This window comes from Cetorhinus maximus, chromosome 20 (genome assembly GCF_964194155.1).
Source record: "Cetorhinus maximus chromosome 20, sCetMax3.hap1.1, whole genome shotgun sequence".
Taxonomy (NCBI): Eukaryota; Metazoa; Chordata; class Chondrichthyes; order Lamniformes; family Cetorhinidae; genus Cetorhinus; species Cetorhinus maximus.
Window position 1 is genome coordinate 20,755,933 of NC_135898.1, and position 13,818 is coordinate 20,769,750.

The window sequence follows — 13,818 nt, forward strand, 5'->3', positions numbered from 1 at the left end:
TTCAGCAAGTGCTGCCCAATCGTGGAATCACATCTAACTTTTGATGTTTTGTTTTGGGTTTTGTAAGCGCGGGCTGGTTGAGTATGGTCTGTGCTATGCCTATTAAGAATAACCAAAGGAACATGCTGTTTGATTCAATCAGCCAATTGTTAGGATGTATGCCAGATGTACTGTACATATCCTTGTTAGGGGTTAATCCTGGGCTTGTTTTAGTTGGCTGAGAGGGGGAGGGTGGAGCAGGAATAATAAAAGAATAATAGTTACGAAGGCAATGGGCCATTGTGGCTGAGTCTCTCCCAGAAATGAGAACAGAAGAGGAACTCTTGCTAATGAAAATAAATAAAACCCAAGCTTTTGGTAATTTGAATTGAAAACCAAAAATGCTGAGAGGGCACAGCAGGCTTGTGGAATTCCAGAACTCGACGCGTATGAATAGGAATCCCTGGGGAGGAAGAAAGTGAGTTTTACAGAAATCAAGTCTGGCAGTTCCTGCACAGTGGAATGTTCATCATTGTAGCTCTGTAACCAGGCTGAAATCACTCACTGCAGCGAGGAGCAGCCTCACTGCAGCATTAGGTTCATTTGATCTTGTTCTGTGCGTCAGCCACTTGATCGACTTCCTTACTCGTGAATTCAAATCACTCGATGATAATCTCAATGTGATGACATCACTAGTGTTACTGACATCACAATGAGTTATCTCACTGGAATCTGATAGGCTAGGCTGTCATCTCTCCACAAACACCAGGAAGCTGTGACCAGGTGTGGATATAACCACACCTCGGTAACCTCTAGACTCGACTATTCTAAAGTTCCCCTGGCCCACCTCCTACCCTCTGAAACTTCAGCTCATCAAGCTCCCGTTCACCCATCACCCTTGAGCTCATTGACCTACTTTGGCTCTCAGTCTGCCACTAGTTTTAAAATTCTGATCTCCATCCTTCGGAAGGATGTGAAGGTGTTAGCGAGGGCGCAGAAAAGATTTATAAGTATGGTTCCAGAGATGAGGGACTTCAGTTACGAGGATATATTGGAGAAGCCGGGACTGTTCTCCTTAGAGAAGAGAAGATTGAGAGGACATTTCATAGAGATGTTCAACATCACAGGGTCTGGACAGAGTAGTAGGGAGAACATGTTCCTTTTGGTGGTGGGGTTGAGAATCAGAGGATGCCGTTTGAAGTGATCAAGCAAAAGAACCAGAAGCAACGTGAGGAAAACGTTTTTTACGCAGCAAGTGGTTAGGATCTGGAATGCGCTGCCTGAGAGTATGTTGGAGGCGGATTCAATTGTGGCTTTCAGAAGGGAATTGGGCAATTATCTAAAGAGAAAAGATTTGCAGGCTTATGGGGAAAGGGTGGGGGAGTAGGACTCTTGCAAAGTGCCGGCACAGACAAGAATGACAGAATGGCCTCCCTTCTGTGTTGTAACCACTCTATGATTACTTATCTTTGTAATCTTCAGCCCTAGATCTCTGAATTCCCTCCCTTTGCCACAACATTGGTGATGGAGCCTTCAGCTGTCTGCCCCAGACCCTAGAATTCCTTCCTTAAACTTCTTTACCTCCCTTTCCTCTTTTAACACCTTCTTATAAACCAAACATTTGGTCACTTACTTTAGTGCCTTGGTGTCCATTTTCTGATTATGTGGAGGTCCTAGGAAAGTTTAGTTGCAATAATGAAGATGAATAAAGTTGTTTGAACTTGGTGCTCGGTAACAGACTGGTAGAGCTTCCCCATAACTGCATTGTAAATGTAATGCGCACTTTTCCCACTTTTCAGCCTTTTTCCGAGGCTAACCCTGGTGGACATTACATCTGCAGTTCAGCCACAGTCAGATTCCTGGCATTTTTCAGCACTGAGTAATGGGTGGCATTTATTGAGATACAGGCACATGCAGCAGTCTCATCCTTTAAACAAAGGTGCAGCTCAGTCAATGCGTTGGTCAATAACCAGTGAATGGTGTAAGGGAGGAAGGTCAGTGGTTGTGAAATGCTCTCTGTACCTCCTGCAGGGTGTGACTGGCTTTTTGTGGGTTTGTAACTTGGCTCATAGTACAGAGTAGCGTGGTCAAGAAAGCGGAGCGGACAGATGCCAAGTGACTAGCTGGCACATGGGTGTGGCTCTCTGCCAGTGGCTTGCAATTCTGACTGACTCCTGCTCATGCCCATAATCTTTAAAGCATGCAAAATGTTTGGGGATGAAGTAATTAATTTGTTTTCTCATCCTTTGCGTTTGCACACCGTTTCGCCACTTCAGGACATCTCAAAGTGCTTTACAGCCAATGAAGTGCTTTTGGAAGTGTACTCACTGGTATAATATAGGAAACTCATCAACCGTTTTGTGCACAGCAAGCTCCAACAAACAGTAATGAGGTAAATGATGAGAAAATCTGTTTTAGTGATATTGGTCTAGGGATAATATTGGTCAAGTCACTGAGAACTCCCCTCCTCTTCAAATACTGCTTTGGGAATTTTTACATTCCTGAGAGAACAGATGGGACTTCAGTTTAACATCTCACCCAAAAGTCAGTGCATCCACCAACAGTACAGCACTCCTTCAGTACTGTCCCTTCAACAGTGCAATGCTTCCTCAGTACTGACCCTCTGACAGTATAATGCTCCCTCAATACTGACCCTCTGACAGAGCAGCCCTCCCTCAGTACTGACCCTTTGACAGTGCAGCACTCCCTCAGTACTGCATCTCTAATGGTTCTGCACTCTTGTTCAGTATTACCCCTCTGGCAGTGCAGCACTCCCTCAGTACTGCCCCTCTGACAGTGCAGCGCTCCCTCAGTACTACCTCTCTAGCAGTGCAGCACTCGATCAGTACTGCCCCTCTGACAGTGCAGTGCTCCCTCAGTATTGCACTGGAGTATCAGCCTGGTATTTGTACTGTAGGCTCTGGGACTTGAACCCTTGACCTTCTGACTCAGTGATGAGCGTGCTACCCACTGAGCTAAGAGGGGCCATGCTGGAGTCCTGAGGACTCAACAGTCATTGGGGTCACTCTGTGGCTTCAAGGAGCAGCTTCCCCTTTTCGTTCTTCCCTGACACAGAAACCTTTCCTCTGTTGGATAAACCCTCAAACCCTCTCTCCCCACCTGTTGCACTCCTTTTGCCCTGCCTCCACCTGGACCTGTCTCCCTGCAGCCCTCCCCCCACCCACCAACCCCACCCCCACCCCCCATTTTGCTGCAGCACTGCTGTCAATCGCTTTGTCGGTTGACAGGGACCAGAATGGGAGTGGATGAAGGTGGGGAGGGGTGTGGGGGGTTAGCAGGCCTAATAACTCATTGAATGGACATTAACACGTTAGTCATCATTATCATCAAACCAGGCACAATCTTGCACTTTTGCTTCTTCGTTTAATATGGGCAGGAATGAGATTGGGGGGTGGTGGTGTGTTAAAGTGTGAATATGTTATGTGCTCACCCTGAGCCACTTCCAGCAGTGGTCTGGCTTCCTGCCCTCTGTCAGAAATTGTCTTGTTAAGTAGGGGTTGGTAGCGGAACAATGAAAGTCCCTGTAATCTGAGGGGATCTCCATGCATTGAGCTTCCATCCTGCTGTGCAAAGATAGACCATAGTTAACGCTCGTTCAGAGAATGTGTGGTTCAATTAGTCATTATCATCACCTTCAGCTCTCTGCCCAGAGGCAAGTCCGACCCACAGTGCCACCACCTCCGCCATGGCTAGGGAAGGGAGGCAGGTCCCAAATCCACTCCTGCCGAACGGGGATCGAACCCCAAGCTGTCGGCACCAATCTGATCTATATCAGCCATCCAGTCAACTGAGCCAACCTTCTCCCACCAAACCCCAGGTGTCTGAGTTGCTGTGGCAACAGGCACTTTTACATGCACGTTGTAGTCTGGAGCCATGGATAGTGATGGTTGAGGCTCTAATTTCTTTCCATCACATAGATGACCAGGAATCTCTCCTGTTCTTACCACCACCCATTGGCGTGTGTTGGAAGGATATTCAGGTTGATACTCAACCTGTTCGGCCGCATTATGAACGTGTCTTCCTTGGCCATCAAGTCCTGGGGCAAGACTCAAACCCGGAGCTTCTGGCTCAGAGGCAGTGGGTGTTACCCACTGAGCCACAAGACTTCCCTCGGTTCAATGACGAAGGTATCTATTCTGCAGCAGGTAGAACTTCTAGGTTATGATTTGTATCGTCATCACAATTTGACACATGCTGCCATGATGATTTTTCAAAAAAACAATTATCAATCATCAACTTTGAGTCTAATGGAAGTGACTTGCCAAAAATTACAATTTTTGTTCATCCCCGACTACCTTTTCTTCAGCATTGGTGGACAAGCCTTCCTGATAACAAGGCCCTAAGCTCTGGAGTTCCCTTCCTCTCTCCCCTCCTTTCAACACTCTGTAAAATCCACCTCTTTGACCAATCCTTTGGTCACCTGTTCTATTATCTCCTTGTGTGGCTCAGTTCAAAGTTTGTTTGATAATGCTCCTGCAAAAGTATCATGGAACGTTTTACTCCTTTAATGGCACTATAAAAATGCAAGCTGTTTCTGTTGTTGACATCCTGTTACAGAACTAATAAATACACCTTATTGATCCCATATCTGTGCGTTCTTTACTTAATCACAAGACACACTCCCCTGAACAGGGGCAAAGCTGCCCACACACTTTTGGTTACTGCCTTGACCGACTGACTCTCAAAGCAGCCTCATACCAGAGACGTGCAGAGATCACAGGCATCTGTCAGCACTAAGGTGGCCTAAATGGCTCACATTGCTAATGCACGGACCTCTCTGCCCCTTGGGCATTGAAACTGCTGCCTCTTGTCTGTCTCTGGACGGACAGCCCAGCAAGACATTGCCTTGGGGAACTATTCCCATTCATGCAAGTTTCTACCCAAAATGACAATATGTATTTATATAGCTGCTTTTAACACAGTAAAATGTCCCACAGTGTTCCCCAAAGTTGACAGTGAGTCACATAAGGAGATAGGAGGACAGGTGACTGAATGTCTTCCTGGGAGTGTGCTGGAGGCATTTAAGAGGAAATTAGGTTATTATCTGGAAAGGAAGAATGTGCAGGGCTATGAGGAGAAGGCAGGAGAGTTACACTAGGTGAATTGTTCCTTCGCAGAGCCAGCGCAGACATGATGGGCTGAATGGCCTCCCTCTGTGCTGTCACCATTCTGTAATTCCATGTGGTAGGTTTTAAGGAACATCTTAAAGGAACAGCGAGATGGATGAAATATGCTTAAAACCAAGTCTCCAGCCACCAAATCCTAACCTGTGATGGGAGACTGTGGTCTGCTCTCTTCGCCCTTCCTGTGACGGAGACTGCTGTCTGCTCTCTTCCCCCTTCCTGTGACGGAGACTGCTGTCTGCTCTCTTCTCCCTTCCGGTGACGGAGACTGCTGTCTGCTCTCTCCCCCCTTCCTGTGACAGAGACTGCTGTCTGCTCTCTTCTCCCTTCCTGTGACGGGAGACTGCTGTCTGCTCTCTTCCCCCTTCCTGTGACGGAGACTGCTGTCTGCTCTCTTCCCCCTTCCTGTGATGGGAGACTGCTGTCTGCTCTCTTCCCCCTTCCTGTGACGGGAGATTGCTGTCTGCTCTCTTCCCCCTTCCTGTGACGGGAGACTGCTGTCTGCTCTCTTCCCCCTTCCTGTGACGGGAGACTGCTGTCTGCTCTCTTCCCCCTTCCTGTGACGGGAGACTGCTGTCTGCTCTCTTCCCCCTTCCTGTGACGGAGACTGCTATTTGCTCTCTTCCCCCTTCCTGTGACGGAAACTGCTGTCTGCTCTCTTCCCCCTTCCTGTGACGGAGATTGCTGTCTGCTCTCTTCCCCCTTCCTGTGACGGAAACTGCTGTCTGCTCTCTTCCCCCTTCCTGTGATGGAGACTGCTGTCTGCTCTCTTCCCCCTTCCTGTGACAGAGACTGCTGTCTGCTCTCTTCCCCCTTCCTGTGACGGAGACTGCTGTCTGCTCTCTTCCCCCTTCCTGTGACGGAGACTGCTGTCTGCTCTCTTCCCCCTTCCTGTGACGGGAGACTGCTGTCTGCTCTCTTCCCCCTTCCTGTGACGGAGACTGCTGTCTGCTCTCTTCCCCCTTCCTGTGACGGGAGACTGCTGTCTGCTCTCTTCCCCCTTCCTGTGACGGAGACTGCTGTCTGCTCTCTTCCCCCTTCCTGTGACGAAGACTGCTGTCTGCTCTCTTCCCCCTTCCTGTGACGGGAGACTGCTGTCTGCTCTCTTCCCCCTTCCTGTGACGGAGACTGCTGTCTGCTCTCTTCCCCCTTCCTGTGACCGGAGACTGCTGTCTGCTCTCTTCCCCCTTCCTGTGACAGAGACTGCTGTCTGCTCTCTTCCCCCTTCCTGTGACTGGAGACTGCTGTCTGCTCTCTTCCCCCTTCCTGTGACGGAGGTTGCTGACTGCTCTCTTCCCCCTTCCTGTGACGGAGACTCCTGTCTGCTCTCTTCCCCCTTCCTGTGATGGAGACTGCTGTCTGCTCTCTTCCCCCTTCCTGTGACGGGAGACTGCTGTCTGCTCTCTTCCCCCTTCCTGTGACGGGAGACTGCTGTCTGCTCTCTTCCCCCTTCCTGTGACGAAGACTGCTGTCTGCTCTCTTCCCCCTTCCTGTGACGGGAAACTGCTGTCTGCTCTCTTCCCCCTTCCTGTGACGGAGACTGCTGTCTGCTCTCTTCCCCCTTCCTGTGACAGAGACTGCTGTCTGCTCTCTTCCCCCTTCCTGCGACGGAGACTGCTGTCTGCTCTCTTCCCCCTTCCTGCGACGGAGACTGCTGTCTGCTCTCTTCCCCCTTCCTGTGACGGGAGACTGCTGTCTGCTCTCTTCCCCCTTCCTGTGACGGAGACTGCTGTCTGCTCTCTTCCCCCTTCCTGTGACGGGAGACTGCTGTCTGCTCTCTTCCCCCTTCCTGTGACCGGAGACTGCTGTCTGGTCTCTTCCCCCTTCTGTCTCTCGTTTCTGCTCTCCTGCAGGCCATGCCCAACCAATTTGCGAGGTTGATGTTCTCTGTGGCTGTACTCGCTCTGTCTGCTCTGGAGCTGCCGTGATAGGAACTGGTCCAACAGTAATGTTTTATCCTAGTGGGCTGCAGTGCAGGGTGGTAGGGGGAGGGTGGGAGGTGGGGGTGGAGGTGAAGGGCAAGCCTATCTAATACTGAAAGCATCACAACCGAGACTGAGGCTGCCTTGTACTGTTCACACTTAGGAAGTTGTGTGGAGATAAACTAACTCCTGGAAGCAGCATGGTGTTATCTGTGTTGGAATGCACTTTGCATCCATGGGGAGTGCCTCTTGCCTAAGCTGTCCACATTCTCTCTAGTAACAATCACAGGCAATCTCTGGCTGGGAGTTTGGAATAACAGAAAGTACATGACAGCTCTCACATTGAACAAATTTCATTCATTGCTAGATTTGAAACAGCAGCTTCAGTGAGTCTGTAAACACTGAGACTCTGAGCTTGGACTGTCCCATTTCTGCTCAGGAATGGTCGGGTTAGAGGGCCAGAGTGTGGTCAGTTAACCCGGGTGAGTTAATCCATTTTGGGTTAGTCTAGTTGGGCTGGATTAATTCATTTTCATATGAGTTAGTTGAGCCAGGCCAAGGATAATTTAGTTAATCCAGGTGAGTTTAGTTGGCCACGGTTAGTTTAGTTAAACCGGGTTAGTTGAGCCAAGCCAGGGAGTTTAATGCAAATTAGGTTTGTTCGCCAGGGTTAGTTAATTAATCAGGATTAACGTAGTTAATCAGGGTGAGTTTAACACACGTTATCTTAGTTAGCCAGGGTTAATTAACCTGGATCAGTTTAGTTAGCCAGGGTTGGTTTAGATAAACTGGATTAGTTAAGCCTGGTTGGGGAGTTTAAGCCCTGATTAGTTTAGTTATCCAGGGTTAGTTAACCTGGGTTAGTTCAATGAACCAAGATCAATGTAGTTGGCTGGGAGAATTTAACCCAGGTTAGTTTAGTTAGCCACAGGGTTAGTTAACCCTGATCAGTTTAGTTATCCAGGGTTGGTTTAGATCTAAACCAGGTTAATTGAGCTGGCTGGGGAGTTTAACTAGGATTAGTTTTGTCGCCAAGGCAAGTTAACCTGGGTTAGTTTCATTAACCTGGAATAATGTAGTTAGCCAGGGGTTTACCCAGATTAATTTAGTTAGCCAGGGTTAGTTGACCTGGATCAGTTTAGTACGGGGTTGGTTTAAATCTAAAGCAGGTTAGTTGGATCTGGCTGGGGAGTTTAACCCGGATCAGTTTAGTTAGCCAGGGTTAGTTAACCCGGGCCATGTGATGAAATTTCAGAGCAGGAACCCGGAAGCTGAGAGTTTGGACAGAGTTACAAACATTCCGGGGAGAATGCGACCGAGGGGGGCGGCACAGCCGCTCTGAGACCCCCCCCCCCCCCCCCCCCGGAAAGAGCGAACCCCCAAACCCACCGCTCCGAAGCTGCCCGAGAGAGAGAGGCACAGGAAGATCCCAGTCCTGCACCCTGGCCCGCAGCCAGTCTCCGGTAAGCGGCTTTTCCATTTCCCTGGCCTCGGTCTTCACTTCGCTGCCGATCCCTTGCTGCAACTTTGCACATCTGCAAATCGCTCCCACTTTAACTTCCAGGGGAAACGGGCCGGAGACTCGGCGCCAGGGGGTTTGTGCACCTGATTTCATATCCGGGGGAGGCTCAGATACTGATGAACGGTATCCCCGCCCGCCACTGGAACCCCCCCCCCGCCCGCCAGTGAAGCCCCGTCCCCCCCGCCCGCCAGTGAAGCCCCGTCCCGCCCGCCCGCCAGTGAAGCCCCGTCCCCCCCGCCCGCCCGCCAGTGAAGCCCCGTCCCCCCCGCCCGCCCGCCAGTGAAGCCCCGTCCCCCCCGCCCGCCAGTGAAGCCCCGTCCCCCCCGCCCGCCAGTGAAGCCCCGTCCCCCCCGCCCGCCAGTGAAGCCCCGTCCCCCCCGCCCGCCAGTGAAGCCCCGTCCCCCCCGCCCGCCAGTGAAGCCCCGTCCCCCCCGCCCGCCAGTGAAGCCCCGTCCCCCCCGCCCGCCAGTGAAGCCCCGTCCCCCCCGCCCGCCAGTGAAGCCCCGTCCCCCCCGCCCGCCAGTGAAGCCCCGTCCCCCCCGCCCGCCAGTGAAGCCTCGTCCTGTCTACCCCCCCCCCCCGCCTGCCAGGGAGGGGGCCCCTCCGCCTGGCAGCGTGCCATAAGAGCGTCCAAGTTAGGAGCTGGAGTGGGCCACTCTACCCGTCGAGCCTGCTCCACCATTCAATAAGTTCATGGCTGATCTACTTTTAACCTCAGCTTCACATTCCTACCTACCCCCAATAACTTTTCACCCCCTTCCTAATCAAGAATCTACCTAATTCTGCCTTAAAGATTTTCAAAGACTCTGTCTCAATCACCTTTTGAGGAAGAGAGTTCCAAAGTCTCTCAACCCTCGGAGAAAAAAAAATCTCCTTATCTCGGTCTTAAATGGGCAACTCCTTGTTTTTAAACAGTGGACCCTAGTTCTAGATTCTCCCACAGGATGAAACATCATTTGCACATCCACCCTGTCAAGACCCCTCAGGATCTGAAGTATTTCAATCAAGTACCTCTTACTCTTCTAAACTCCAGTGGATGCAAGCCTAACCTGTTCAACCTTTCCTCATAAAATAACCCTCCCATTCCAGGTATTAGTCTAGTAAACCCTCTCTGAACTGCTTCCAATGTATTTACATCCTTCCTTAAATACGGAGACCAATACTGTACACAGTACTCCAGATATGGTCTCACTAGTGCTCTGTATAACTGAAATATAACCTCCCTACTTTTGTATTCAATTCCCCTCGCAATAAACAATAACATTCTATTAGCTTTCCTAATTACCTGCTGTACCTGCATACTAACCTTCTGTGATTCATGCACTAGGACACCCAGGTTCCTCTGCATCTCAGAGCTCTGCAATCTCTCACCATTTTTTATTCATCCTGCCAAAATGAACAATTTCACATTTTCCCACATTTACTGCATTTGCCAGATCTGTTTCCACTCACCTAACTTATCTATATCCTTTTGTGGCCTCCTTATGTCCTCTTCATAACTTACTTTCCTACCTATTTTTGTGTCATCAGCAAATTTAGCAACCATCTCATCTATTCCTTCATCCAAATCATTTATATAAATTTTTAAAGAGTTGAGGTCCCAGCAGTGACCCCTGTGGCACACCACCTGCACGCCCTGCCAACCAGAAAAAGACCTATAGAACCATAGGACACTACAGCACAGAAAACAGGCCATTCGACCCTTCTAGTCTGTGCCGAAATATTACTCCGCTAGTCCCATTGACCTGCACCTAGTCCATAATCCTCCAGACCTCTCCCATCCATGTATCTATCTAATTTATTCTTAAAACTTAAGAGTGAGCCCGTATTTACCATGTTAGATGGTAGCTCGTTCCACACTCTCACCACTCTGAGTGAAGAAGTTCCCCCTAATGTTCCCCCTAAACCTTTCCCCTTTCACCTTAAAGCCATGTCCTCTCGTGTTTATTTCTCCTAATCTAAGTGGAAAGAGCCTACTCGCGTTTACTCTGTCTATACCCCTCATAATTTTGTAAACTTCTATCATATCTCCCCTCATTCTTCTACGCTCCAAGGAATAAAGTCCTAACCTGTTTAATCTCTCCCTGTAACTCAACTCCTTAAGACCCGGCAACATCCTAGTAAATCTTCTCTGCACTCTCTCAATCTTACTGATATCCTTCCTGTAGTTAGGCGACCAGAACTGCACACAATACTCCAAAGTTAGCCTCACCAATGTCTTATACAATCTCACCATAACATCCCAACTCCTATACTCAATACTTTGATTTATGAAGGCCAGTATGCCAAAAGCTTTCTTTACAACCTTGTCTACCTGTGACGCCACTTTCAGGGAATTATGTATCTGAACTCCCAGATCCCTTCGTTCCTCCGCACTCCTCAGTGCCCTACCATTTACTGTGTATGTCCTACCTTGGTTTGACCTTCCAAAATGTAACACCTCACACTTTTCCGCATTAAATTCCATCTGCCATTTTCTGGCCCATTTTTCCAGTTGGTCCAGATCTCTCTGCAAGCTTTGAAAGCCTTCCTCGCTGTCCACAACGCCTCCAATCTTAGTGTCATCAGCAAACTTGCTGATCCAATTCACCACATTATCATCCAAATCATTGATATAGACAACAAACAACAATGGTCCCAGTACAGATCCCTGAGGCACACCACTAGTCACAGACCTCCAGTCTGAGAAGCAATCATCCACTACCACTCTCTGTCTTCTCCCACACAGCCAATTTCAAATCCAGTTTACAACATCTCCATGGATACCAAGTGTCTGAACCTTCTGAACTAACCTCCCATGTGGGACCTTGTCAAAGGCCTTATTAAAGTCCATGTAGACAACATCCACAGCCTTTCCTTCATCTATTTTCTTGGTAACCTCCTCGAAAAACTCTGCAAGGTTCGTTAAACACGACCTACCACGCACAAAGCCATGCTGACTATCCTTAATCAGCCCTTGGCTGTCCAAGTAATTATATATCCGATCTCTCAGGACACCTTCCAATAATTTACCTACTACTGACGTCAGGCTCACTGGCCTGTAATTACCTGGTTTACTTTTGGAGCCTTTTTTAAACAACGGAACAACATGAGCTACCCTCCAATCCTCCGGCACCTCACCCGTGGCTAAGGAAATTTTAAATATTTCTGCCAGGGCCCCTGCAATTTCTACACTAGTCTCCCTCAAGGTCCGAGGGAATATCATGTCAGGCCCGGGGGATTTATCTACCTTTATTCGCTGTAAGGCAGCAAGCACCTCCTCTTTAATCTCTATATGTTCCATGAAACTACTGCTTGTTTCCCTTCCTTCCTTATACACTATACCTATTTATACATACTCTCTGTTTCTTGTAAGCAAGTCAATCTTATATCTATGCCAATATGTTACCCCTTTCACCTTGAGCTTTTATTTTCTGCAATAACCTTTGATGAGCCACCTTATCAAATGCCTTCTGAAAATCTCAGTACATCCCCTTTACCAGTAAATTGGTTAAACATGATTTCCCACTCTCAAAACCATGTTGACTCTGCCTGATTACCCAGAATTTATCAAATTGCCCTGTTATTATGTCTCTAACAATAGCTTCTAACATTTTCCCTATGACAGATGTTAAGCTAACTGGCCTGTAGTTTCCTGCTTTCTGTCTCCCTCCCTTTGAATAAAGGAGTTACATTCGCTATTTTCCAATCTAATGGAACCTTTCCTGAATCCAGTAAATTCTGGAAAATTAAAATCAATGCATCAACTACCTCATCAGCCACTTATTTTAAGACCCTAAGATGAAATCCAGTAGGACACCAGAATTTGTCAACCCGCAGCTCCAACAATTTGTTCAGCACCATTTCCTTTCCTATTCCTGAGATTCTCTTGTGAAGACCGATGCAAAATAACTGTTAATTCATTTGTCATCTCCTTATTTTCCATTACTAACTCCCCAGATTTATTTCTATCGGATCAACACTCACTTTGTTAACTCTTCTTATTTAAGTATCCATAGAAACCCTTACTCTCTGTCTTTATATTTCTAACTAGCTTTCTCTTGTACTCTAATTCTTCCCTCCTTATCCATCTTTTAGTCAGTCTCTGCTTTTTTAAATATTCTGTCCAATCATCTGACCTGCCATCTTTGTGCAATTATATGCTTTTTCTTTAAGTTTGATACTAGCTTTAACTTTTTAGTTAACCACAGATGTTGGTCTTCCCCTTTGAATTTTTTTTTCTTTCTTGTCCCCGCCTCTCCGCCTGCCAGTGTGTCCCCGCCTCTCCGCCTGCCAGTGTGTCCCCGCCTCTCCGCCTGCCAGGGTGTCCCCGCCTCTCTGCCTGCCAGTGTGTCCCCGCCTCTCCGCCTGCCAGGGTGTGCCCGCCTCTCCGCCTGCCAGGGTGTCCCCGCCTCTCCGCCTGCCAGGGTGTGTCCGCCTCTCCGCCTGCCAGGGTGTGCCCGCCTCTCCGCCTGCCAGGGTGTCCCCGCCTCTCCGCCTGCCTGGATGCCTCTGCTTGAGAATGTGACATGCCTGTCAGTCTGCCAGTGCATTCCCGTCGCTCAGACTGATATCAAAAAACAGCTGAAGGCACTGGATACATCAAAGGCAATGGGCCCTCACAACATTCTGGCAATAGTACTGAAGACTTGTGCTCCTGAACTCACCACCCCCCGCTCCCCCCAACCCCCAAGATGTGATGTACCAGTATGGCTACAATTGCCCAGGTATGACCTATCCACAAACAGCAAGGCAAATCCAACCTGGCCAATTACCGCTCCATCAGCCTACTCTTAATCATGAGCAAAATGATGGAAGGTGTTGTGGACAGTGCTATCAAATGTCACTTACTCAGCAATAACCTGCTCACTGACGTTCACTTTGGGTTCAGCCAGGGCCACTTAGCTTTTGACCTTATTTCAGCTTTGGTCCAAATGTCGGCAAAGGGAGCTGAATTCAGGATGTGAGGTGTGAGTGACTGCCCTTGACATCAAGACAGCATTTTGGCCAAGTGTTGCCTCGAGGAGCCCTAGCAAAAGTGGAGTCAATGGGAATCAAGGGGAAATCTCTCCACTGGTTGGAGTCATACCTAGTACAGAGTAAGATAGTAGTGGTTGTTGGAGCCCAATCATCTCATTCCAGGACATCACTGCAGGAGTTCCTCAGGGTAGTGTCCTAGACCCAACCATCTTCAGCTGCTTCATCAGTGACCTTCCTTCCATCATAAGATCAGAAGTGGGGATGTTTGCACTAAGTTCAGCACCATTCGCGT

At 48.8% G+C, this 13,818-nt stretch overlaps 1 protein-coding gene across 6 annotated transcripts in view; it reads left to right on the top strand.

The window, feature by feature from the left end:
* The window catches only part of ikbkb (inhibitor of nuclear factor kappa B kinase subunit beta), a 505,718-nt gene that overhangs the window by 429,670 nt on the left and 62,230 nt on the right, over positions 1-13,818 (top strand). For 4 of the 6 annotated variants that reach the window (XM_078565690.1, XM_078565696.1, XM_078565693.1 and 1 more), the window contains exon 1: positions 8,330-8,508. The gene's annotated coding sequence lies outside the window, so the exon portion shown is untranslated. Of the gene's footprint in view, positions 1-8,298; positions 8,509-13,818 lie in introns of those variants that run through there. The other 2 variants (XM_078565689.1, XM_078565694.1) reach the window with 2 other exon arrangements.